At 38.4% G+C, this 24,664-nt stretch overlaps 1 protein-coding gene and 1 long non-coding RNA gene across 2 annotated transcripts in view; one reads left to right on the top strand and one right to left on the bottom strand.

Moving 5' to 3' along the window:
* RPS6KA5 (ribosomal protein S6 kinase A5) overlaps nucleotides 1-24,664 on the top strand; it is a 177,556-nt gene that overhangs the window by 75,673 nt on the left and 77,219 nt on the right.
* Nucleotides 11,726-23,322, bottom strand: LOC102902385. Its single transcript, XR_002158915.3, has 3 exons — nucleotides 23,150-23,322; nucleotides 13,510-13,696; nucleotides 11,726-12,719 (listed from the first exon to the last, which is right to left on the bottom strand). It is a non-coding gene; the product is annotated as an uncharacterized LOC102902385 (long non-coding RNA).

The following is a 24,664-nucleotide window of genomic DNA, read 5'->3' as shown; positions in this document are numbered from 1 at the left end:
GTATACAGCATAATGATTTGGTATTTGTATATATTGCAAAATGATCACCACAGTATATCTGGTTAATGTCCCTCAGTACACGTAGTTACAGAATTTTGTTATGATGAGAACTTTGAAGATGTACTCTCTCAGCAACTTTCAAATATGCAACACAATATTACTAACTCTAGTTGCCCTGCTGTACGTGACATCTCCATGACCTGTTTTGTAACTGAAAGTTTGTACCTTTTTTTAAAAATGTATATTTATTTATTTTTAAAGAGGGTGAGAGAGAGAGAGAGAGAGCTCTGAAGGGGCAGAGAGAGAGGGGAAGAAATTCCCAAGCAGGCTCCACACCATCAGCACAGAGCCTGACGCAGGGCTTGAACTCACGAAGTGTGAGATCATGACCTGAGCCAAAATCAAGAGTTGGTCGCTTAACCAACTGAGCCACCCAGGCGCCCCAAAAAGTTTGTACCTTTTGACTCTCATCACTCATGTCACCTACTAATCCTCATCCCTGCCTCTGGCAACCACCTAAGTGTTCTGTTTATAAGCTTGGTTTCTGTTTGTCTTTTGTTTCTTTTTTAAGGTTCGGCATATAAGTAAGATCATATGATATTTGTCTTTCTGTCTCTGATTTATCTCACTTAGCATAATGCCCTCAAGGTCCATTCATGTTGTCACAAATGCCATGATTTCATTCTTTTTTATGGCTGAATAATACTCCACTGTGTATATATACCACATTTTCTTTATTCATTCATTGATGGACGCTTAGGTTATTTCTATATCTTGGCTATTGTAAGTATAATGATGCAGTGAACACGGGAGGAGAGCGTATATCTTTTGAAGTTAGTGTTTTCATTTTCTTCAGAAAAATACCCAGAATGCAGTTGCTGGATCATATGGTAGTTCCATTTTTAGTTTTTGAGGAACCTCCATACTGTCTTCCACAGTGGCTGCACCAGGGCGCATTCCTACCCACAGTGCAGGAGGGTCCCTGTTCACATGCTCGCCAAAGACCTCACTTCCTGATGAGGGGACTACAAATAATTGGTGGCCATCTACCACACAAGGCCATATTCACATTTCACTGATTGTCACATAATATCTTTTTCAGCTGATTCGTCCAAACCAGGATCCAGTCCAGGAACATGTACTTGGTTGTTATGTCCTTGAAGTCTCTTAATCTGGAACCTACCCTTTTTTGTATCCATGGCTACTGGTCTGAGAAATTATCTTGTAGTATCTTTTAGCTTATCCCTCATTCTACTGAATTCTAGTAGTTGGGAAGTTAGATCTGGTCTTGATAGATTGACGTTCACTATTTTAGCTGGAATAAATCGTAGGTGGTGTTGCATGTTTCATATTGTATCGCATCAGGAGAAACCCATCATCTGGTTGTTAGTAATGTGAAGACTAAGAGAGATGACAGTCTGATCCCTTTATAACAGAATTATGTTTTTTCATTATTAGTGAAAATAATTTGCATGATGTTTTGGCACTTTATGGTTTTAACAATTAATACTTGATAATTACTTGCTAAAATCAACGAATTATGAGTTGCAAAGTGGTGATTTTCTACGTCTATCATTTCTTCTATGTTTATTGGCTGGCATTCTTTCGTCAAGTGTGGCTTTCTGTCATCCACTGTAATTCTTTGGTTACCCTGAGACACGGTTTCTAACGGAAAGGCAAGAATCATTTCCTTTAACTGTCTGCATTCAAAGCGAGACGTTAAAAAGCAAACTCCAGTAGGCCTGTATTTCAGGGTGCCTGATATCAACTACCAACAGTCATAACCAGAGGTAGCTTGTCCCGTGTACTGTTCTGATTATTCTCTTTTTCACTTACAAGTGTGTCCTAGAGCTCACCCTGCATAAGTTCATAAAGATCTTCTCATTCTTGGGATGCCTGGCTGGCTCAGTTGGTAGAGCATGTGACTCTTGATCTTGGGGTTGTAGGTTCGAGCCCCACATTGGGTGTGGAGATTACTTAAAACTAAAATCATAAAAAAAAAAAAAAAAAGATCTCATTCTTTTAAATTTCCTTTGTAGCAATGCCATTCTGTTCTATGGTATACATAACCAGTTCTGTATGACTGGATCTTTGGGCTGGTTCTAATCTTATTTTGAGGCTTCAGATACAACTTTGCACATGTAATTTCCCACTTGCGTAGGAAAAAACCATAGGCTTTCTAGGTCTGTATTTTGCATATACCCTTCCATAGCAGTTGCATCATTTTATACTCCCACCAGCATTGTCCTCGAGTGCCTGTTTGTCTGTGGAGCACGATTGAACTCGTGGGTGTTTCCTGGTCTCACAGGCGAGGAGTTGCATCTCAGTATAGAGCTAATGTACGGTCTTGTTAGTGACAGTGAACATCTTTGCTTATGTTTTAAAGGTCATCTGGGTTTTTTTTCTGAAAATCATTTGTACCCTTTGCTCATTTTTTTCTTAATTTTCGAGGAGCTCTTAGAGAGAGGAACCATTTGCAATATGCATTGTAAAATTTCCCCTGCTTTCCATTTGCCTCTTGACTTTACGATGTTTTTACCAGGTAAACAATTTAAATTTATGTGTAGTGGAATTTATTTTAAAACTATTTTTATGGCTTGCAGATTTTCAGTCATAAAAATCCTCATAAAAGATCTCCTCAAATTTGAGGGTTATAAAAGAACTCAGTGATGTTTTTTTCCAGTGCTTATATAGTTTTATTTTTTGGATTGAGTACTTTGATACATGGAGCATTTTTCTTTGGGTATAACATAAAATAAGTATCCAACCTAATCTTTTTCGTATGACTACTGGTTTTCTCAGTACCATTTAGTAAAAAAAGTCCAAATTTCCACTGACCCGAGGCTCTGCCTTTCCCATATTTTAAATTCTTATATACATCAGGGTCTGTTTCTTGATTCTCTGCTCTGTTTGGTTTGTTGAATCACCAGCCATAATCATGCTATTTTAGTTTATCCGAGTTCTACAGTGTGCTTTAATACCTGGCAAGGCTGGTCCTCAGAACCTTTTGGGGGGCCATTGCGTTTGTTTATTTTTCAACATGAACTTTAGAATCAAATTGTTGAGTTCTGTATGGGTGTTGGGCTTGTTAGGGTGTTTTATTGAGATCGTTTTAAATTAAAACAAATTTAGGGAGAATTGACATTTTTATGATACGGGTTATTCCTGCTTAAGAACACGGTATGTCTTTTCTCATGTGTTGAATTCTGAGACCTACAGGAGCGTTTCTCATTTTCCTCCCACCCACATTTCTTAAGTTAATCTTAGATAATCTGCCACGTGTCACCATTGTAAATGGGGTCTTCTCTTCTACTGTATCTTCTAGCTGAGAGCTGACAGTCTTTGTACATTAATTTTATACCTGCTGTCTGACTGCATTTTCTTACCCCCTCCATGGTACTTGTGTCCCGTCCTATTCTTTCTCAGCCTGCTCATGGCACACTGACTGGTTTGTCTCTAAGTTTTGCTGAAGGAACAGGTTATGAGATTTATTACCATTCTTGCTGTTCTTTAGGATGTGTTGGGAGCAGACGTGGATACCCACAACTAGGTTGTTGTCCCATTCAATCTCCTCGGATTCATGGCTCACTGGGCATTTCTTGACCAGTCTCCTTCCCTTGGGATAAAATTTGCCTGATTGGCACAGGCTTCTCCAAACGATAAGATTATTGTAACGTTAGTACTATCTTGACAGATGCTTACTCTTGACACTTGCCAGATATGGAGTATAGTGTTTCTGTCAGAACTGCGTAGGTACGATTGTTTCCTACAATACACCTGGTTTAGTTGTAATTGTCTTCCATTCATTTCTGTTATTTTACTGTCTTCTACCTTAGGGCTCAGTAGCAGTGACTAGACTTGTCTCCTGGGCTGTAATTTGTTGACTACTCCTGTATACTCCATCTGTTGGAAGTCGCATTTCTGTGGGTTTTTTTTTTTTTTAATTCTACATCATGAATATCTTCTTAGGCCCTGTTGTAATTTACATCTAATGGTATCATGTGGATTTAATGGGTTTTCTCCGTTATATAATTATTTAGCCTTTCCAAGTCTTATAACATGCAAACCATACGTACTTCCTTTTATAACTTTCTTTGTACCTCTCTCTGTATGGTTATAACAAGAAATATAAAAATATTTTAATCTATTCTTGTTCTCTCTCTCTCTCTCTCTCTCTCTCTCTCTCTGTCTCTTAAAATTGTATTCATTTTAACTAACAGTGGGAGAGAATTCTCTGTGGAAAATAATCTATAAAAACAATTTTTCTTTTGGTATTCTCTGATCTGTTAATGGTAATTTTGTCAAAATACCAGCTGATTTATGACTGTATAAACTATCAGATTTATCAGTAGAATTAAGACACTAAAGAAGAGAGTGAAGAAGCAAATCACAAAGGGTTTTATAAAGGTGATGCCAAGGAGCTTTGTTAATAATGAATGCCACCCTGGCCTTGTAGACAGTATCATGAGTCATCCTTTCAATATGAATTGAAGTTATTGAAAGCATTAAAGTTTCACTTTTGAGTCTTAATATCATCTCACACTTTGCAGGGCAAGGACATTGCCGAGATGGTAGCAGTTGGAGTGGATCATGATACATTGCAGTCTGTGGTACTTGGCAAAACAGGCAGTAATGGAAGGAACTTCCTTTTCTTTGCTTTGAAGTAAATATGACTAATTTCCAACACTGATAGAGAGGTCTTAGTCAGAACTTTATAATGATTTTGATAAGCTGGAATGCATTCATGAAGAAGTGCTATTAGAAAGTTGAGCTAAAACCAAAAGAAAAAAAAAAAGGAAGATGACTTTGGCATGACATTAAAAAGAAATTATTTTCAGGTATGTGTGGTATATCGTATTAAGACTGTACTTGAGATACAAGACAAGAAGAGGTGCGATCAAAAGAGATTTGGGTGGTCTGGAGGAGGAAGAGTAGGTGGAAATGAGAACCAGAATGTGTAGGAGTTCATGTATTTGAGGCCAATCCGAAGCAGGAGAAAAATTTGTAGGGGAAGAAAATAAAAGAAGGCCAAGTAATAGTGCACAGTGGGAGTAGTGGTGAGGGCAGAATATGGGACTTAAAGCAGATAGCTCTTTGGGGGGTGCCACCGTAAGAGGAAACATGAGAGAGAAATGCTAAATAAAGGGATTTGAGATTAAAAAGGTTAAATGACTAGAGGTCAGAGTATTGCCAGACATAAGTAGATCTGTGGAGAGTGAAAGTAGAACCAGAAGATCTCCCTTTGAAAACAGGAGATGTAGGATTTCACCCTTGGTTTTGTCTGTTAGCTCTGCTTCCCCTCCTGCCAGCTGATTTCCATGAGACGACGTAAACAAAACAGAGCCTTCAAAAGTTGACCCAACTCTTCCCATGGTTATCCTTGTACACCCTCAGGGGAAAATAGTGCCGTGTAGGTCGTTTCTGTAGTCTTTTGTAACATTTGAAGGCTCACCAAACTTAGTATCTCGAGTGGATTTCAGTGTCTCCACCTATTAATAGAAGCACATAAACTAAGAACAGCAGAGAGTTTCTGCGTTCAGCAGTAAGTCACATCAGATGTGCATGGGTCTGAGCAGCTGAAACTATCCTCTACCAGCTAGCAATGTATGTTCCTTCTCAACAAAGTGAACGTGTTCCATGTTATTAATGCTCTTGTTGCATGACTTCTCAACAGTATACTCAAAGCATGAACAGAAAAAGTTGTTGCAAATACTTAGAAGTGACTTCGAGTGCCTATTTTTTTGTTTTGAAATGGAAAAATTAAATAATACACAGAAAGTAATAATTGTGATTGGAAGCGGATGCTGTTTACTTTAATGTTAATCCCATAACATATTTCCCCAGTCTTACTGAGATGTAATTGACATATAACATTATATTAAAGGTGTACAACATAATGATTTGATATGTTTATATGTTGTGAAATGATTACCACACTAAGTTAGTTCACACCCATCACCTCAGGGAGTTACAAATATTTTTTCTTCTGATGAGAACTTTCAAGACCTACTCTCTTAGCAACTTGCAAATATACAGTACAGTATTGTTAATGAGAGCCCCATAAAATATTGTCTCAAAAATATGAATAATTTGTCACAGGGAGTTGCTGGAATCCTGGAAATTTTGTGGGGATCTTCAGGTCGAGTTCTGAAGATGAGTTCATTGTTTTTAAAAAACAAATGTACTAGCTTAAAGGCTACTTCTTTCTCTTCCAATCTCCTCCCCCTTTCCCAAACACACACACAGACAGACCCACACCACAGAGTGTGCTGTCCTAAATCCAAGAAGGAAATATTATTGAGGATGCGATAACCCTACAACAACAAAACGGAATCTACTTGCTGTTGTTAAATATCTGTGTCAGTTAAGTGTCATTGAAATAAGACATAAATTGCATCCCTTGTATGAAAAAAAAATTTTGACCTAAATTAGAGGAACATCATTCTAGCATAATAGAGAAAAAGATTCTTTTAATGGGAACTGTGAAGGGTCTGGCACTTTATAATTATTTTTAATTATTTTCTACAAGGACATATTAATGTGTCACAGTACTAGAATTGCTGCCCACTGGTAGAGAAGTCTTACACACTGTAACTTGTTACTTCTCTAGACATAAACTTCACCCAGACTTTTGGGTGAAGACTTCTTCCTCAGTCCATGGGCCTGATACTGAGCCAGTTTAGAAGCATAGGGACTCTTGCAGGTCTCAAAAGTAGACGAATAAATGATGGTTCATAGGAGAGATGATATGTGGCTTCAGATTCAAGTTCATTATGTAGGTTTCCTGGAGGACTCTTTGGGATACTGACCCCTTTGGTACAAGAGGTGAACTATATCAAGATTTTGTCAATTCTAAAACTCTTCATGCATGCTACAAATATTTGCCTGCTTACCCCGTGCCAAGTGCTTGGAAATGGTAGCAAACAACCTAGACAAGATTCTCTACCCTCAGAGCCTTGTAATCGAAAAGGGGGACAGACATTAAATAAATTAGCACATAACTGAGTACTTAGTTGGAGCAAGTAGTCGGAAGGAGATGCAGAGGGCACTAATGAAAGTCAGTCGTGAAAACACCTAAGTCTAGTCTGTGTTGTCAGGCAAGACCTTCCCAGAGAAGTGACATTTAAAGTGTAATTTAAGAGGAAGAATAGAAGTTAGGTGAGCAACAGGAGGGGATATGGAAGAATGTTCCAGGCACAGGGCTCCACCCAGCATGTGTGGTAGCCTGAAAATAGGAGCAGTAGAGGGCTACCAAAATGTCAATGTGAACCCAGTGGAAACAGTCCTGTGCGGTGTGGTTGTGAGGTCAGATCATGCAGGGCTTTTAGATCTTGGAGTCGGATGGACTTGTGTCACCTTAAGCAAGTCCCTTGGTTTTAAGCATGATTTACAACTTACCAATGTCTTCTCCATTAGCTGTTTTGCGAAACAGACTACCCCAAGTTAAGTGGCTTTAACACAGCCATTTTGGGGCAAGTCAGTTTGGGCTGGACCCACAGGCGTGGTTCCCCAGTCTTACTTTACTCTCCTTGAAATCTTTCTCTTGGTTTGCAACGTACAGCTGAAAAGTCAAGTAATGTGAGGGCTGAAAAGCATCCATTGTCTGGTAACATAAGATTGTTTTTAACCCTGGTCTACGGTGCTATTATGAAGGTGGACGTTGTTCTGTAGTGTGTTAAGCAGTAAATAGAGGCTGTGGTGGGCTGAGTGATGGCCACCCAGGAATGCTCACAGCCTAATCCTTGGAACCCATGAATATGTCAGGTTATACGACAGATGAGAATTAAGGTTGCAGATGGAATTAAAATTGTTAGTCAGCTACCTTAAAATAGGGGGCTTTTCCCAGATTACCTGGACAGGCTCAGTGTGATCACAGGGGAGGGTGGTTAAAAGTGAAAGAGGAAAGCAAAAGAGGAGAGTGCACTGGAGATGTGACTACAGAAGAGGTTAGAGTAACGGGGTGTGAGCAGTTGACTTGACTGCCATTGCTGGCTTTGAAGATGGAAGGGGCCATGAGCCCCAGTGTGGGTAGCCTCTTGAAGCTGGAGAAGACCAGGAAACAAGACTTTTCCCCAGAACTTCCAGAATAAATGCAACCCTGCTGACACCTTGATTTTAGCCCAATGACATGCATGTCAGACTTACGATCTACAACATAAAGTAATAAATTTGTTTTGTTTTAAGCCACCAACTCTTGTAGTAATTTGATTACCAACAATAGGAAGTGAACAGAGGGTAAGGAGAGTCAGATATCCACATAGACCCTCTAAAGAAGTTTGCCATCAAAGGAAGAAGAAAGAGAAGATGAGGACCTACAGGATTTAGGGAGGATGGTATTGTGTTTGAAAATGGCAGAGATGCTGCACTTTTGAATTTTTACATTATTTGTGTGATTTCTGAGTTATTTTTATGCTTCTTAGAGATACAGCATCAGAGTGCTTACCCGACACTCCCCACTACTATCACATAAAACTCTTTAAAAGCAAGTTAATTGTACTTGAATACAAATCAGATATCTCTACAACTTTAAAACTTGATTGCACTAAAATACCAATTCTATAAGAACATTTCTCTTTAGCTTAATACTGACTAAAACTAATTATACCCTAGTAGTACTTGATGGTAATATATGTTAAACATTTATAAGCCTTGAAATTATGCTTACGTTGAGAAAGTAGATGTCAGGACACCATGAATTTGAATTTTTTTTCTAAATCATTACAAGTAAACTGGGCATTATTTTTCAATCCTAGAAATTGTAATTGATCTCTATAAACAATAACAGTAGTCAATAAACACTGTGCAATGCATGCTTATTATATCTGGCCCAAGTTTAACTCTTGGTAGCTCATTGAATCCTCATGACAATCTTATGTGGGAGTTGGAATTATTTATATTCACATTTTATAGATAGAGAATATGAGCCATTAAACATAAAAAGACCCATTTAGCAAATACAAAAGAATTGAGATATAATTTTTTTTAAGTTTTTATTTATTTATTTTGAGAGAGACAGAGACAGCACAAATGGGGAGGGGCAGAGAGAGAGAAGGAGAGAGAGAATCCCAAGCAGACTCCAAACTGTCTGTGCGGAGCTCGATGCGGGGCTCAAACTCACAAAACCATGAGATCAGGACCTGAGCAGAAACCAAGAGTCAGACGCTTAACCAACTCAGCCACCCAGAGCGCCCAGAGGTATAATTATTATTATCTTAAGTTGGCTTTATTGTGATTTTTTTTTACAAACTTCTGCCTTTTAAAATATTTTTTTAAAATTTGCATGTAGTTGACACACAATATTACACTGGTTTCAGGTGTACGACATAGTGTTTCATCTTCTCTATACGTTATGCTACCTCACCACAAGTGTGGTTACCATCCGTCCCCTTACAACACTATTAAAATACCATGGACTGTCTTCCCTGTGCTGTGCTTTTTATTCCTGTGACTTACTCATTCCATAACTGGAAGCTTGTTGACCCATTTTGCCCATCTCCCCACCCCCTTCCCACTGTCAACCATTAGTTTGTGCTCTGTATTTATAAGTCTGATTATGCTTTTGTTTGCTTACTCATTTTTTTGTTTCCTAGATTCCACATATGAGTGAAGTCTTATGGTGTTTGTCTTTCTCATTCCGACCTACTTCATTTACCAAAATACCCCCTGGGTCCATTCTTGTTGCAGATGGCAAAATCTCATTCTTTTTAATGGCTCTGTAATATTCCAGTGTGTGTGTGTGTGTGTGTGTGTGTGTGTGTGTGTGTGTGTGTGTACACACACCCCATATCTTCCTTATCCATTTGTCAGTAAACATTTAAGTTGCTTGCTTCCATATCTTGGCTATTGTAAATAATGCTGCAGTAAACATAGGGGTACATATATCTTTTCAAATTAGTGTTTTCATTTTCTTTGAGTAAATACCCAGTAGTGGAATTACTGGATCACATGGTATTTCTGTTTTTAATTAAAAAAAAAAATTAATGTTTTATTTATTTTTGAGAGAGAGAGAGAGAGAGAGAGAGAGAGAGAGAGAGAGAGAGGCAGTCTACAAGGGGGGAGGGACAGAGAGGAGGGAGACACAGAATCTGAAGCTCCAGGCTCTGAGCTGTCAGCATGGAGCCCAATGCAGGGCTCACACTTGTGAACCGCAATATCATGACCTGAGCCAAAGTCAGACGCTTAACCGTCTGAGCCACCCAGGTGCCCCTGTTGCTAATTTTTTTTAATGTGTATTTATATTTAGAGAGAGAGAGAGAGTATGTGCGAGCAGGGGAAGGAGAGAGAGAATCCCAAGCAGGTTCTGCCCTGTCAGAGCAGAACCTGATATGGGGCTTGATCTCATGATCATGACCTGAGCAGAAATCAAGAGTCAGATGCTTAACAGACTGAGCCACCCAGGCGCCTTCTGTTTTTAATTTTTTGAGGAAGCTCCATACTGTTTCCCACAGTGGTTGCACCAGTTCACATTCCCACCAACAGTGCATGAGGGTTTTTTTTTTCCTCTACATCCTCACCAACACTTGTTATTTCTTGTCTTTCTGATTCTAGCCATTCTCACAGGTATGAGATAATACCTCACCTGTGGTTTTGATTTGTATTTCCCTGATGAGGAGTGATGTCGAGCATCTTTTCATGTGTCTGTTGGCCATCTGGATGTCTTTGGGAAAATGTTTATTTGGGGTTTTTGTCTATTTTTTAATCAGATTGATTTTTTGGTGTTGAGTTGTGTAAGTTCTTTATATATTTTTTATATTAACCCCTTAAAATGTAATCATTTGCATATAAGAAGTTTCTTTTGGTTTACTCAAGGAACCAGCAGTCTATACAAGCATCATTTAAGGTCTTGCATTGTATGGACTATAAAATAGGTTCCAGCTGCTGCACTCTCTCAGATTTTCTTCCTCTCTTCTTTCTTTTGCACGTTAACAATTTCTTGGAAATTTTTGGAAATGCCTATCATATTTGGTAAAAATTTAAACATAATAATAATATCAAGAGTTGGTGAGAACTTTGTTTTTTAAGGCATTCATTCACTGTTGGTGGGGAGTATGAGTGGCTATAAGCCTTTCTGAGGAAGGCGCTTATAAAATATTGTCAGCAATAAAAATTTAATATGTAAGTATGTTATAGCTCTGCAGTCTAACTCTATGAATCTGTCCTACTAATCTATACTTGCCCAGCCAGACAAAATGTACGTCCAACCAACAAAGAGAAAGAGCAATGGAATTAGAAAATCATCATTGGATCCAAAGTGGGTAGACAGTGGTTTGATGAGGAATAGGATATTTCTACATAGTCTCAATTCATCTCCCCATAAATTACCAGTTAATTACAAAAGGAAACAGAGTAACTCTACTATGGAGAAACCTGGCAAACACCACACTAATCATGTGATCAAAATTAACACCAATATTGGGAGAACTAGCATCACGTGCTTCCTGATATTTTCTAAGACGGTCACATCATGTCATTGCTATTCCTTCCAAGAATGCATAACCTGCATCTGATCATGAGAAAACATCTGGGGGAAAAAAATGAAATTGAGGGTTTGTCTATGAGATAACTGAACTATCCTCTTCATAGATGTCAAGATCAAGAAAGAAAGAAAGACTGAGGGTCCAGACTAAAGACCTAGGATCTCCAATGCATTGTGTGATCATAAACTAGGTCCTAGGCTAGAAACAAAAGTAGCTAGAGAGCGTATTAGTGGGACGGATGACAAGACTTGAATAAAGGGCAAATTAGATAATAGTGTTTTTATCATAAAGTTTGTGATCTTGATAATTGTACTGTGGTTATAGAAAAGGGTGCGTTTTTTTTTCCTTAGGAGGTGCACCCTGAAGGATTTAGGGGTAGGAGGGTGATGTCTCCAACTTATTCTCAGGAAGAGTATGCACATATATAAAAACACGAAAGAATACTAAAGCAAATGAAGCAAAATGTAAACAGTTGGTGAATTTTCATCATGGTTATGTAGGGATTCCTTGTACTGTTCTGGCAAATATTTTTTGTAAGTTTGAAATTATATCAAGATAAGTTTAAAAATAAATAGATAAAGCCCACAGGCAAGGCAGGATGACCTAGGAAAAACTTTTCGAATAGGGCCCAGATGTAATGACAGTTTTCACCAGCCTTTCTTGACTAAAGATAGATGCCACATTTCGTGTCAATATTCCATATAATGTAAGCCTGAGGAACAAGATTAGAGTATAATTTGTCCAAAATGGTGTTATTCAAGTTTATACTTCTCTTCTGTTCTGACTTTGGCCAGAGCCATTATGGCATATCCAGAAAGAGGTATAGATACAATTACATGTATCGTCCTTTGTATGTATTATTTCTCACAACCAAATATTTGATGAGATTTGGACTGCCGGCAATTTGAGGTTCTAATCTCTGACAAGGACCTAGACTGTAGTGGTGCCTGGCTGGCTCTACTGGTAGAACGTCGGACTCTTGATCTCAGGGTCGTTAATTCTAGCCCCATGTTGGGTATGGAGCCTACTTCAACAACAATAACAACAACAAAGAACCTGGACTCCTAGACTGTAGCTCTTCTGTGTTGCCAAATTCAATTCATCGTCTTGAACAGGCAGGTGGGCTAAGGTTATCACCTCTTAGGAAAAATTAAGGAGTCTTCCACAAGGATGGAGGTATTCCTGAAGTCAAGGCCAAGTAATTTTTTTTTTTTTTTTTTGAGAAAACAGCCCAGTCCATTCCTGCAAGATATAAATTGACTCTTTTAAATTATGTGCTATAAATGGGTCAGTGATAATTTTAGCTTGGTACATTCTTAGAAGAGATTGAAACTCATTGTTTACTGTGGCCATTAAAAAAAAACCCTCTGTGTAGCAACCCCCCCCTCCCGCCAAGAATGTCTACTTTTGAGCACTGTGACATTCAGATGAGCCCTCCAAACTTGTCAAACTTAATTGTGAAAAACATGTAAGATAGCACAATTTTATGACCAAATATATAGAATTATTGGCTCTAAGCCATTTACATGTTTGAAGGACAAAACAGTTGATTTTCTTTTTTTTTTTTTTTAGAACAGTTGATCTTAAGGCAGTTTTTTGGACAGTAATTAACCAGACCAGCTGCACGATGAGGCTGCTGTTAGTAAGCAACAGTAAAACCATATTTGGAGGAAATGAAGCACATTTCTAGTACGGCATAAAAAAATCACTCTTTGGAGTTAGACTGCCCATATTCGTAATCCCTATCCTCCCACTCACAGGATATACAACTTTGTATATTTGTTTAGCCTCACTATTCTCTAGGGAGTACCTATTTTCTCTGGGGATCATACTATTAGAATAGTACCTAAGAGCACTGTTGATAAGGGTCAGATTCACTGTCATATCTAAGTGGAACAGGCACACAGAAGGTGCCCCATGTCTGTAGCTGTTATTACTTCTTTGTCTGGTCTCAAAAGCAGCGAGCTGTGTTGAGATAATAAATTTTAAAGGAGAGCAGTGAAAACCCTGTTTTATGTTCCTGAATTCCTACCTGTCAGCAGCCCTTTCCTGCTTCCCTGACTTAACAGGCTATAGAGATGTGGCTTCCATACAAACAGCAGTAGCCAAGAGCCTTCACTGAGTCAGTACCACTTGGTCCACTTTATGTCCAGAGAGGCAAGAAGATTCAGGAATATCAGTAAAAATGGAGCATTCTCATGCTGTTTCCGACAGTTTCCCTATCATAAACAGAATAAAAACAGTCAGCATTGGCTTCAAACAAACAAACCACCAAAAAACGCCAAACTTCATGCTTGCAATTTGTTGTGAAAGAAATTGGCAGAAACCTGAGAAATCTAATTTCTAGAAATCTAATGAATCCATAATTTGTACAGGAAACTTACTACTCAGGGTAGACATGTTGGCATGGGCCAAAAGCTGACCAAGCAGAGTAGACCTGAGGTAATTCTAGTTTCCACTCAGCGACTTTTTTCAGTCTGAGCTTTTAGTAAGTCTTTTATGGGAGGAAATATAATTTATGCTCAGTTGGAAAGGATGAAGGGTGGGGTTCCTTGCTTTATAAAGCTGAGAAGAATCTTCCTCCCAGATATCAGTAAGGATCTGGGTTTTTGTGATGTCACTGACCATATCCATGCCATTGCTAACTCTGTCCCAGAATCTGCCTGCTTTCCTGATTCCAGTATTCTCCTTGAAGAGAGTCAAGATTTTATAATTCAGCTCATATTTAACAATATCCCTACGGTCTTTTAAATTTGTGTTATTGTTGTCTCACTGCCTGGCTAAATTGTTTTTACTTCGGGCAAGCAAGCCCCAACTTTACCCTATTAGATTTGCTAGATCTCTTGATAAACACACCAATGTAAAGACACCAGAATGCGGTCCCAGCACATCCTCAGTAGTCAGAGATCTTGTTGAAAATGAAAACCCCTTGCTCCCTTTCACTTTGTAAAGCTCTGGACCTCACCAGTCCAATCCTAACTACAAATAATCCCCAGGACAGCTATGCCAAGCAAGGGTAGAAGTCAGTGAGAAGTGAGCTCAGTGCCCCGGAGAGGCCGGAACCAGGTGTGTGTGCCGTGATGATAAAGTTTGCGGTGCTGGAGACCTGGAGGACACTGTTTTCAGATGTTTCCCATGTGCTGGCAGCCAGTACTCATTGGTTTGTTTGTAAATAGAACTTGATAGGAACTTTTCCACTCAAATTTACAATGTTGTTGTAGGGGCCATGTTCCTTAAACTGTTTTTGGCTTCCAACTCCCTGGAGAATCTGATAAAAGCTGTAGACCCTCTCTTCTCAGAAGAATGCACAGATGCTTACGTATGCTTGAAAACAATTGCACATAATTTCAAGGAATTTACATGAAGCACTTTCAGGATGGTTCATGGAGCCTGCTCTTCGTGCTCCAAAACCAGCCATAAGAAGTCTATCTTCCTCTCCCTCAAAACGTTCCAGAGGGCTCTTTTGTACCTCTTTAACAGTCTTTGCATAATTGAGGGTGATGATGAGGATCATGGTAACTACCTTGTATTGAGCTTTCAGTGTTTGTTAGACACTGTGTATTCCTTATCCCCAGAAGTGAACTCTGGGTCATCCTCTCCAAACCTGTTCTTCGAGCAGCCTTCCCCAACTCCATCTCTCCAGGTGCTCCGGTGGGACTGGATCTGTACCCCTACCACTGCAGTCGCCTTCCTCCTAACCACCATCCTCTCTCACCCTGCTTCATTGCAAGCGATCCCCTTATTTCTACCCTTGCCCTTCTCAACACAGCAGCCAGAATCATTGATCCTAGTAAAGCGCAAGTCTTATCTTCCCTCACTGTTCTACTCAGAATCCTCTACAGGCTTCCCATCTCATTCAGAGTGCAAGATGAGATCCTTCCAATGGCCAGCTCAGCTCCAGAGGATCACAATACATTGTACCGTGCATGGTATGCATAGCAGCCCTGGTGATGGTCTGTAAGACTTTGCACAACTCTCCCACCCCCATAACTCAGTGACTTCTGTGACCTTCGCTCCCCTGCTACGTTTTCCTTGTTCACTGTGTTCTAGCCACGTTAGCTTCCTTCCTAATTGTTAGGTGCACCAGGCTCTCCCGCCTGAAGCCTTTGCATTTGTTACTTCTGTCAGGAATCGGGTCCCCCCAACATCTGCTTAGCGCATGTCTTCACTTTCTTAAATTCTTTGTTCAAGAGTCACCTTGGTGAGGCATACACCGACCACCCTTATTAAAATGCAGTCCTCAGCTCTATCCTGGCATTCCCTATCTGCCTTTAGCTGTGCTATTTTTTCCATAGCAATCATCATCTTCCAACGTATTCATAGTATCTTGTTTACTTATGTTTCTCTCTTCCCACTGGAATGCAGGCTTCACTAGGATGGAAAATTATTGCCTGTTTAGTTTGGCATATGGGTGCAGTATCTAGAAAAGTAATTGTGATATAATAAGGGCTCAAAGCCTGTTGAATGAAATGAACAAACCCTAGGGAAATATATTGTTCTCCTTTTATAATTATGGTTTTAGATTCAAAGAGATTAAGCAACTTGCTCAAAGTCACACAACTGATGAATGGTATCACTAGGATTTTTGGATTTTCTGACACTAAAGACTTAGGTTCTTAAATACCAAAAATACTTCTTTCCAAGGATATATAAAATAAGAGGTCAAAATGTAGTCTAGAAGTGGCAGTCTTACAAGGCTGAGGAGTCAAAAGTTGGAGTTTGGGGCCAACACAATGGCTGCAAAGGACCCTTTTCCTTTGTGGCAAAGGACCCTGCCAAGAAGGGAACCACAGGTGAGGTGGTTCAGAAATCTCTGTGTGTGGACTGACTTCCCAGCAGTGAGTGCATGGGGTGAACATCTAAGTGGCCCAGACAAAAGCTGGAAAGGTTGAAAGAGCCCAATAAAGATTTCAGCAGCTCCCACCTTCGGGGAGACAGTTTGGAGTTAAATTCCTCCCAAGGTATAGGGACTTGGTAAACTCTACAGACTTTTGTCAAAATTCTAGAAGAGCCAGGCCATAAGAGTAAGAACCACACTTGCAGAATCAAAAATAAGTGGTGGTAGCGAATTTTAACTCATTGAATAAACTAAACCCCTCAGTCCCTTCAGATGTAAATAAATAAATTGAATGATGGGATTTGGGATAATTACATGGTTTCAAAGTACTTCTCCAAAATTACTTACTAATTACAAAAGTGAAATAGGTAACTTTATGGTAGAGAAGCCAAGGAGACACTGCCTTAATCAAGAGATCAAAGTGAAAATCACTGATACTAGGATGAATCGAAATCAGGCCCTACCTGAGATGGTGCACCAAGAACAGTGTGACTTCCATGATTTCCTCTAGTGATGCTCACCTGAGTATGATCATGCAGGTACATCAGACAAATTCAGATTGTGGGACAGTGTGCAAAGTACGAAGCCTGTAATCTTCCAAGTGTCAAGGTTATGAAAGTCAAGGGAAGACAGGAACTATTCCGAACTGAAGAAATTGGATGACTAAACTGAACATTTGATTCTAAACTGGAACCCTTTGCTGTAATACTTTGAGAACAACTAAGGAAACTTGACATTAGGATTGAGTATTAGATGGTAACAATATATTTGTGTTAATATACTGATTTTGTAAATGATCATGTCATGGTATGGCGTACAAATGAAAGTGTGCTTGAGTGATGGGTTGTCAACTTGACAAATCACTTAGATGGGTTCCTGAAAAAAGTTTTATGACTACATTTAAGACTTGTCTTTAGATTTATGATTGTTTCAAAATAAAATGAAAAAAAAAGTGTATTTCTATATAGTAGGATCAAACAACTGGAAAGTGGAATTTTTTGAACATAAAATACTTGGGAATAAATTTACTCTGTAAATTCTACATTGCTGAGAGAAATTAAAGAAAACATGATTAATAGAGAGATGTACCATGTCCGTGAGTAGGAACACTCAATGTTGTTCACATGCCAGTTCTCCCTAAATTGAACTGTAGATGGAAAACTGTCAAAGTCACAATCCAAGCAGGGTTTTTGGTGGAGACTGACAAACTGACTCCAATTCCTATGCAAAAACAAAGGAACTAGAATAGCTCGTTCAGTCTTAAAGAAGAACAAATATGGGAGGCTTAAATGATCTGATTTAAAAATGACTATTAAGTCACAGTAATCAAGGCAGTATGGCATGAAACATATAGATCAGTGGAATAGAACAGGACTCCAGAAATACACCCACACTTCTATAGCCCTTTGATTTTTGACAAATGTGACAAAGCAATTCAATGGGGAAAGAAGTAAGTGGTGCTAGAACAATGAAAAAAGTGAATCTCAACACTTACTTTGCTCCATACACAAGTATTAGTTTGAAACAGACCCTAAACATAAAAGTTAAGCATATAAAGCATTTATAAGAAATCATAGGAGAATATCTTTATAACTAGTGTAGGCAAAGTCTCCTCAAAACAGTAACCAAAAGGAGGAGGCGGACGGAAGCAGTATGAGAAGAGGAGGAAGAAGGAGGAGGAGGAGAAAACTGAACTAATAAAAATTAAACATTTTCTGCTCATCAAGAGACACTTTTGAGAAAATTAAAAGCAAACCACTCACTCAGAGATAATATTTTCCATACATGTAATTAACAAAGAACTTGTATTCAAAATCTACAAGAATTCCTTTAAATTATTTTAAAAAGTAAACAAAGAGAGCTTGCTCCTAGAATGGTCATGTGAGGAGCTACATGGACCTGCTTTCCAGGGAAACAACTGTAACTAATAAAAGTTATCATTTAAAATCTCTGGAGGTTAGCCTGTGGGTGGGCATACATACAGCAGTTGAAGAAACATTTATTCAAGGAAATCTAAATGTTAGAACAGCAAAAGTGGGTGGCACTTGAGCCATGACCTTCTGCCCTCTCCCACACTGCATGACCGAAACTCCATTTGGGTGGGGGTAGCCAAGAAGTTGGGGTCCCCTTCCCCTCAGCTCCCAGTTAAGAGATACTGTATCTCATCAGATTTCAGGACACCAAGCATTTCTCATTCACCCAGCTCCTTGCTACAGAGGGTAAATTCTTGGCAAAGAATTGTGGCTGAGAGTTTGGGAGCTCCTTTCCTCCACCCAGCCCCCACTCCTAGGGCAGAAGCTTTATTCTAGGCTTGGAAAGTTGAGAATATGGAGCTCTGATGCTCTTGCCCTGCTTGATTTGTAGGGTGAGGGTTCTGTGCTGGTAGAGGCAAACTGAGAAGGCCAGGGACTAGTGCCTTCATGTAGCACCTTATTAATTAAGCAGGGGTGTCACTCTGAGAGAAGTGGGCCACTGTCCTCACCCCCAGCCCCAGAGCAGTGCATCAGAGATTTCCCCAGAGGGAGAAGTAGTGCATAAACCCGGAACTCTGAATTTCTTAACAAAAGAACTTATTTGAAGCAGAGTATGTAGAAGTTCAAACCTAAGGATGAGGGGGGAAAATGGGGACTTTGGTGGTAAGCAATTAAGAGGCGTCTTCGTAGCTCCATTAGAGCAGCACACTAAACTGTTGGAATGAGCATACCAGGGAAATAGTCAAGGATGAAGAACACTTTTGGGGCCAGAACAAATCTCAAACACTGGCCTCAGAAACTAACCCTACAAAGGAGCCTGAATTTATTGGATCAGACTGGGGAGTAACTTATGCCCCAGGGCATAAGTTGAAAATAATAGATCAATCAGCCAGCAATTAGTGGAGCTCAACAACTGGGTGTAATATGAAAGAGTCAGACAGCTTAACAGCTCAGGTTCTTAAAGAAAGTGAAAAAAAAAGAGTCCTGCTAAACCATTCTATAAATGCCCAAGGTTGTGTCCTCTGAGGAGCAGCAGCAGAGACTTCTTGCAGGTAAAACAGACCTCGCTAGAATACTCAGTTATTAAATAAAGAAAAAATAAATAAAAACAAGCTTCTGGTGGGGGTAGGGAGTTGGAATCAGATCATAACTTGAATCCACAAGAAAAAAAAAATGAAGAGAACCAAAAATGTAAATAAGGCTAATATGCTAAATTATAAATATAGACTTGCTCTCCTCTCAGCTTCTCTGAAAGACATAAAATTGTGTAATCATTGTTATATTCTGGTGGCTTGTAACATGTAGTTGTACTGTGTATAACAATATCGCATAAAAAGGAAGAGGCCATGAGCTCTACAGGAGTAATGTTTGTGTGTGTCACTGAAATTAAGTTGGTATATATCTGAAGCTTTTTTGATGTTAATGTGCATATAATAAGCCACAGCACAGCCACTAATAAAAAGTGAGATTCATTAAAGGAATTAAAATGTTATATTAGAAAATATTCACTTAGTGAAACAGAAAGGAGTAAAAGAGGAATAGAGAAAAAATATATAGAAAACAAAAAAGTAGAACAGCGGACAGACATCAACAATATCAATAATAACACTAAGTGTAAATGGAGTAGTCCATGTAATCAAAAGGCAGAAGTTGTCAGACAAGGGGAGAAAAGAATCAACATTATGCTGTTTACAGGAGATACAGTGTAGATTCAAAGATACAAATAGATTAAAGAATAAAGATGGAAAAGGAGAAATCACACAAACAGCAACTACAAGAAAGCAGAAGTGGCTTACTAATATCAAACAAAATAGACTCAAAAACAAAAAATGTTACTTGATATTAAAAAGGGACACTTCATAATGATCAAAGTGCCAAATCATCAGGAAGACATAACAATTACAAACAAACATGCATCTAACAATGTAGACCCAAAATACATGAAGTAAAACTGATAGAAATGAAGGGATAAATAAACAACTCAACAACAGTACTCCACTTTCAATAATGCTTTAGATTAACTAAGCAAAAGAGCAGCAAGGAAATAGAAGATAAACCACCTAGATATAACAGACATCTGTAGAGCTCTCTGAACAAACACAGCTGAGTACATATTTTTCTCAAGTGGATAAGGAACATTCTTTTAAGATAGGCCATATGGTATGCCACTAAAAAAATAAATACACCTCTGGGTGCTTGGCTGGCTCAGTTGAAAGAGCATTGACTCTTGATCTTGGGGTTGTGAGTTTGAGCCCCAGATTGGGTGTAAATTTTACTTAAATAAACCTTTTTTTCAAAACACCTCAATAAATTTTAAAAAGTTTAAAATTATACAAAGTATGTTCTCTGACTGCAATGGAATGAAGTTAGAAATCAATAACAAAAAGAAATTTGGGATATTCACAACTGTGAAATTTAACAATTTACTCTTATGTAACCAGTGTGTCAAAGAACAACTCTAAAGAGAAATCAGAAAATACTTTGAGATGAGAGAGAATGAAGACATGACATACCACATCTTATGAGATGCAGCTAAAGTAGTGCTTAGTGGGAAATTCATAGTTGTAATTGCCTGAATTGAAAAAGAAGAAAAAAAAATTTTTTTAAAGAAGATCCCAAACCAGTAACTTTATCTTCCACCTTAAGGCACTGGAAAAAGAAGAGCTAACTCACACCAAAGCAAGCAGATACAAGGGAAATAATAAAGATTAGAGCAGAAATTAATCCAATAGAGAATGTGCAAACAGTAAAGCAAATGAGTGAAACCAAAAGATGATTCATTGACAAACCTGTAGTTAGATTGGCCAAGTAAAACAGGAAGAAGGCTCAAGTCAGCAAAATTAGGAATAGAAGAAGGGACTACTAACTACAGAATTAAAAAGGGTCATAAGGGAAAACTGTGAACAACTGTCTGCCAAAAATTAGACAATTTAGGTGAAATAAATTCCTAGAAAGGCACAAACTATTAGAGTTGACTAGAGGAAATATAACATCTGAATAGACCTATAACAAGTAAGTAAATTGAAGAAGGAGAAGACATAATAAACTAACCACAATGAAAAGCCCAGATCCATATAGCTTCCGTAGTGAATACTGACAAACGTTTAAGAAGGAATTAATGCCAGTCTTCACAAATGTCCAAAATATAGAAGAGGAAGAAACACTTTCCAACCAATTCTATGAGGCCAGTATTACCTCAACACCAAAACCAGACAAAAATATCAAGATAAATCAAGAAAATTATAAACCAATATCTCTTATGAATAAAGACACAAAAATCCTCAACAAAATACTATCAAACTGAATCCAGCAACATATTAAAAGGAAGGTATATTGTGGCCAAGTAGGATTTATCCCAAGAATGCAAGGAAAAGTGAAAATCAATTAATATACCTTATTAGTCAAATAAAGGACAGAAACCATATTATCATGGTAGACATAGAAAAACATTTGACAAAATTCAACACTCCTTTGTGATAAAAACACTCCTACTGCTACTTTTTGGTAGGAATAGTGAACTTCCTCAAAATCAAGAGCCATTCTTTCCCCCTAAAATCAGGAGCAAGGCAAGAATATCCACTTTCACTGCTTTGTTCAACATGAATGGATTAACTCCAAATGTTTCAAAGATTAGAAGTAAGAGCTAAAATGAAAAAAATTTCTTAGTGGAAGATGGGTAAATCTTTGCAACCTTGGTGTTGGCAATGGTTTCTTAAATATGGTATCAAAAGCACAAGCAACTAAAGAAAAAAAAGATAAATTGGAATTTAAATTGGATGGAGTGATGAAGATGTTTTAAAATTGAATGTGTTGATAGTTGCATAACTGAATATACTAAAAACTGTCGAATTTCATGGTATGTGAATTATATTTCAGTTTTTTAAAAATGTTTATTTACTTTTGAGAGAGAGAGAGAGAATGAGTGGGGAGGGGCAGAGAGAGCCAGAGACACAGAATCCAAAGCAGGCTCCAGGCTCTGAGCTGTCAGCACAGAGCCCAACATCAGGCTCGAACCCGCAAGCCATGAGATCATGACCTGAGCCAAAGTCAGACATTCAATCAACTGAGCCACCCAGGTGCTCCTATGTGAACTATATTTCAAATGAAGAAAAGAAAATCAGGGGCCCCTGGGTGGTTCAGTCAGTTATGTGTCTGCCTTTTGATTTCAGCTCAGGTCACGATCTCACGGTTTGCAGGATCGAGTCCATGTTAGGCTCTGTGTTAAGAACATGGAGTCTGCTTGGAAAATTCCCTCTCTCTCTCTCTCTGTGCCCCTTCCCTCCCCTGCACACTCTCTCTCTCAAAAATAAACTTAAAAAAATATAAACATCAAGAGGCAAACAAAACAAAACCCACTTTAATACACTTCACCAAAGAAGATATAAAAATGTTCAATAAGCTGGGGCACCTGGGTGGCTCAGTGGGTTGAGTGTCCAACTTTGGCTCAGGTCATGATCTCCTGGCTTATAAGTTTGAGCCCACATCGAGCTCGTTGCTTTCAGCCTATCAGTGCAGAGCTGGCTTCATGACCCTCTGTCCTCCTCTCTGTGGCCCTTCCCCACTTGTGCTCTCCCAAAAATAAGTAAATATTTTTTTAAATATCCAATAAGCCATGGAAAGATACTAAGTATCATTATGATTCAGGAAAGTGCAAATTAAACCCATAATGAGATACCACAACACACTAAACAGAACAACTAAAATTATAATGACTGAGAGTACCAACTGCTTACATTATAGAAATTCTCACTGACCTCATATCCCAGCCACTGATTAGCACAAGTACTTAACCCATAAGGACACTTCAGTTGTACTGTAGTTCCTGCCATTATAGCCCTTTGGCAGCTTCTGTATCTACTTACCACTGTCGATACCTGGACCGCTGCGTAGAGCTGGCTGTTCACTTTGTAAAGTACACAACCATGTACCTACAAATAAAACATGTTTATTTTATGAAAGTCAGGTCTTCACCTTTGGCTCTTGGGCGATTCCAAAAGTAGAAAGTAGGTTACTTGATGCTATTTTAGGTTTGTTTTCTTAAGTTTGTCATTAGTTGTTCTCTGTCTCCCCAGTAAATGGAAAATAAACCACTTTCTATGTTCCAAGCAACCATAATCCACAGTAGTTAACCATTTCCATTGTATGGATAAAAACTGCAGCTGAGAGAATCTTGATTTGCTCAAGGCAGGACACAGTGAAACCGCTGTTTGATCCCAGTCTGAGAGTTACAAAGCCCAGGTCCTATGGCCTATATTGAGGTCCCTTAAAGATAGTATATTGGATTCTTTTTACAACACACTTGCCTTTGAGTTTCAGAGTGATTTTTTTCAGAGTATATTTAATATTTATTCCACTGTAAAGAATCTGTGTTTAATTAATATATCTATGGAGTGCTTCCTGTATGTGGGTACTGTTTGTAGAGATGAATACATTGATCCAGACTTGTAGAAAGCTCAGAGTTTAGTAGAGAAGGCAAGTGTGCAAATAAACATTTTCAATACAGTAAGATAACTGCAGTGGGAGAAGTCTTTAGTAAGTACAGTGGCTAACAAAAAAGGAAGTGATCAACTGCTGGAGTGGTTATTGAAGATGAGAAAATGGCATAGGACATGCAAGGATGGATGGGTAGGAGTTTGTCAGTTGGTCAGCTGATCTGTGGGTGTCTGTTTCTGTGTCATGACTAAGTGTGGAAACCATGTATGCATAAACATCAGTATTTGATTTAAGTAAATAACTACTTAAAGGTAGAAAAAATTCATTGTTAGTTGGCAGGAATGCTGTGTTCCTTTACACCTTTTTAATAATTAGCTTTGTGTTAAGATATAATTAAAACCTCTGAGCAAAATGCAGAAGCCTTAGAAGGGCAATGCTTTTTATTGGCATGCGCTTTGTAAAACACACTGCAAAACAACCATTAGAGTTCTTTCATTCTGTTGCATCTGCTTTTTTGGAATTTAAAGCTAACCAGGCAAGATGAAACAAAAATTTGCAAGTTCGTGAAGATTTTGCTTTGTTCCTTTTTCAAATTTTGCTGAACTTGATAAATGAATATACTTGGGATGCATGCTTCTCAAATTTTTAGGAGGAAAGCTTTAAATTACATCTGTGACTATTTTCTAGGTATATGTTGTTTCTCACACGTAGATGTTGTGTGGTCAGGTAGCAGTGGTTAGTTTCTGATGAAGCTACTATCAAATTATCAATAAATGTCTTATTAGAGCTAATTACAAACAAATAATTTTTACAAATAACGTAATTATTATTAAATGTAATTATATTTATACTGTCTATATTATAATAATTATATTTATAATTAGTAATTATATTATTAATCACATTATATATTATTATGTTATATTATTATTATTCAGCTCTCT

Source organism: Felis catus, chromosome B3 (assembly GCF_018350175.1).
Source record: "Felis catus isolate Fca126 chromosome B3, F.catus_Fca126_mat1.0, whole genome shotgun sequence".
Classification (NCBI taxonomy): Eukaryota; Metazoa; Chordata; class Mammalia; order Carnivora; family Felidae; genus Felis; species Felis catus.
The sequence above is the reverse complement of the archived record's forward strand: the minus strand, read 5'-3'. Positions and strand labels throughout refer to the sequence as shown.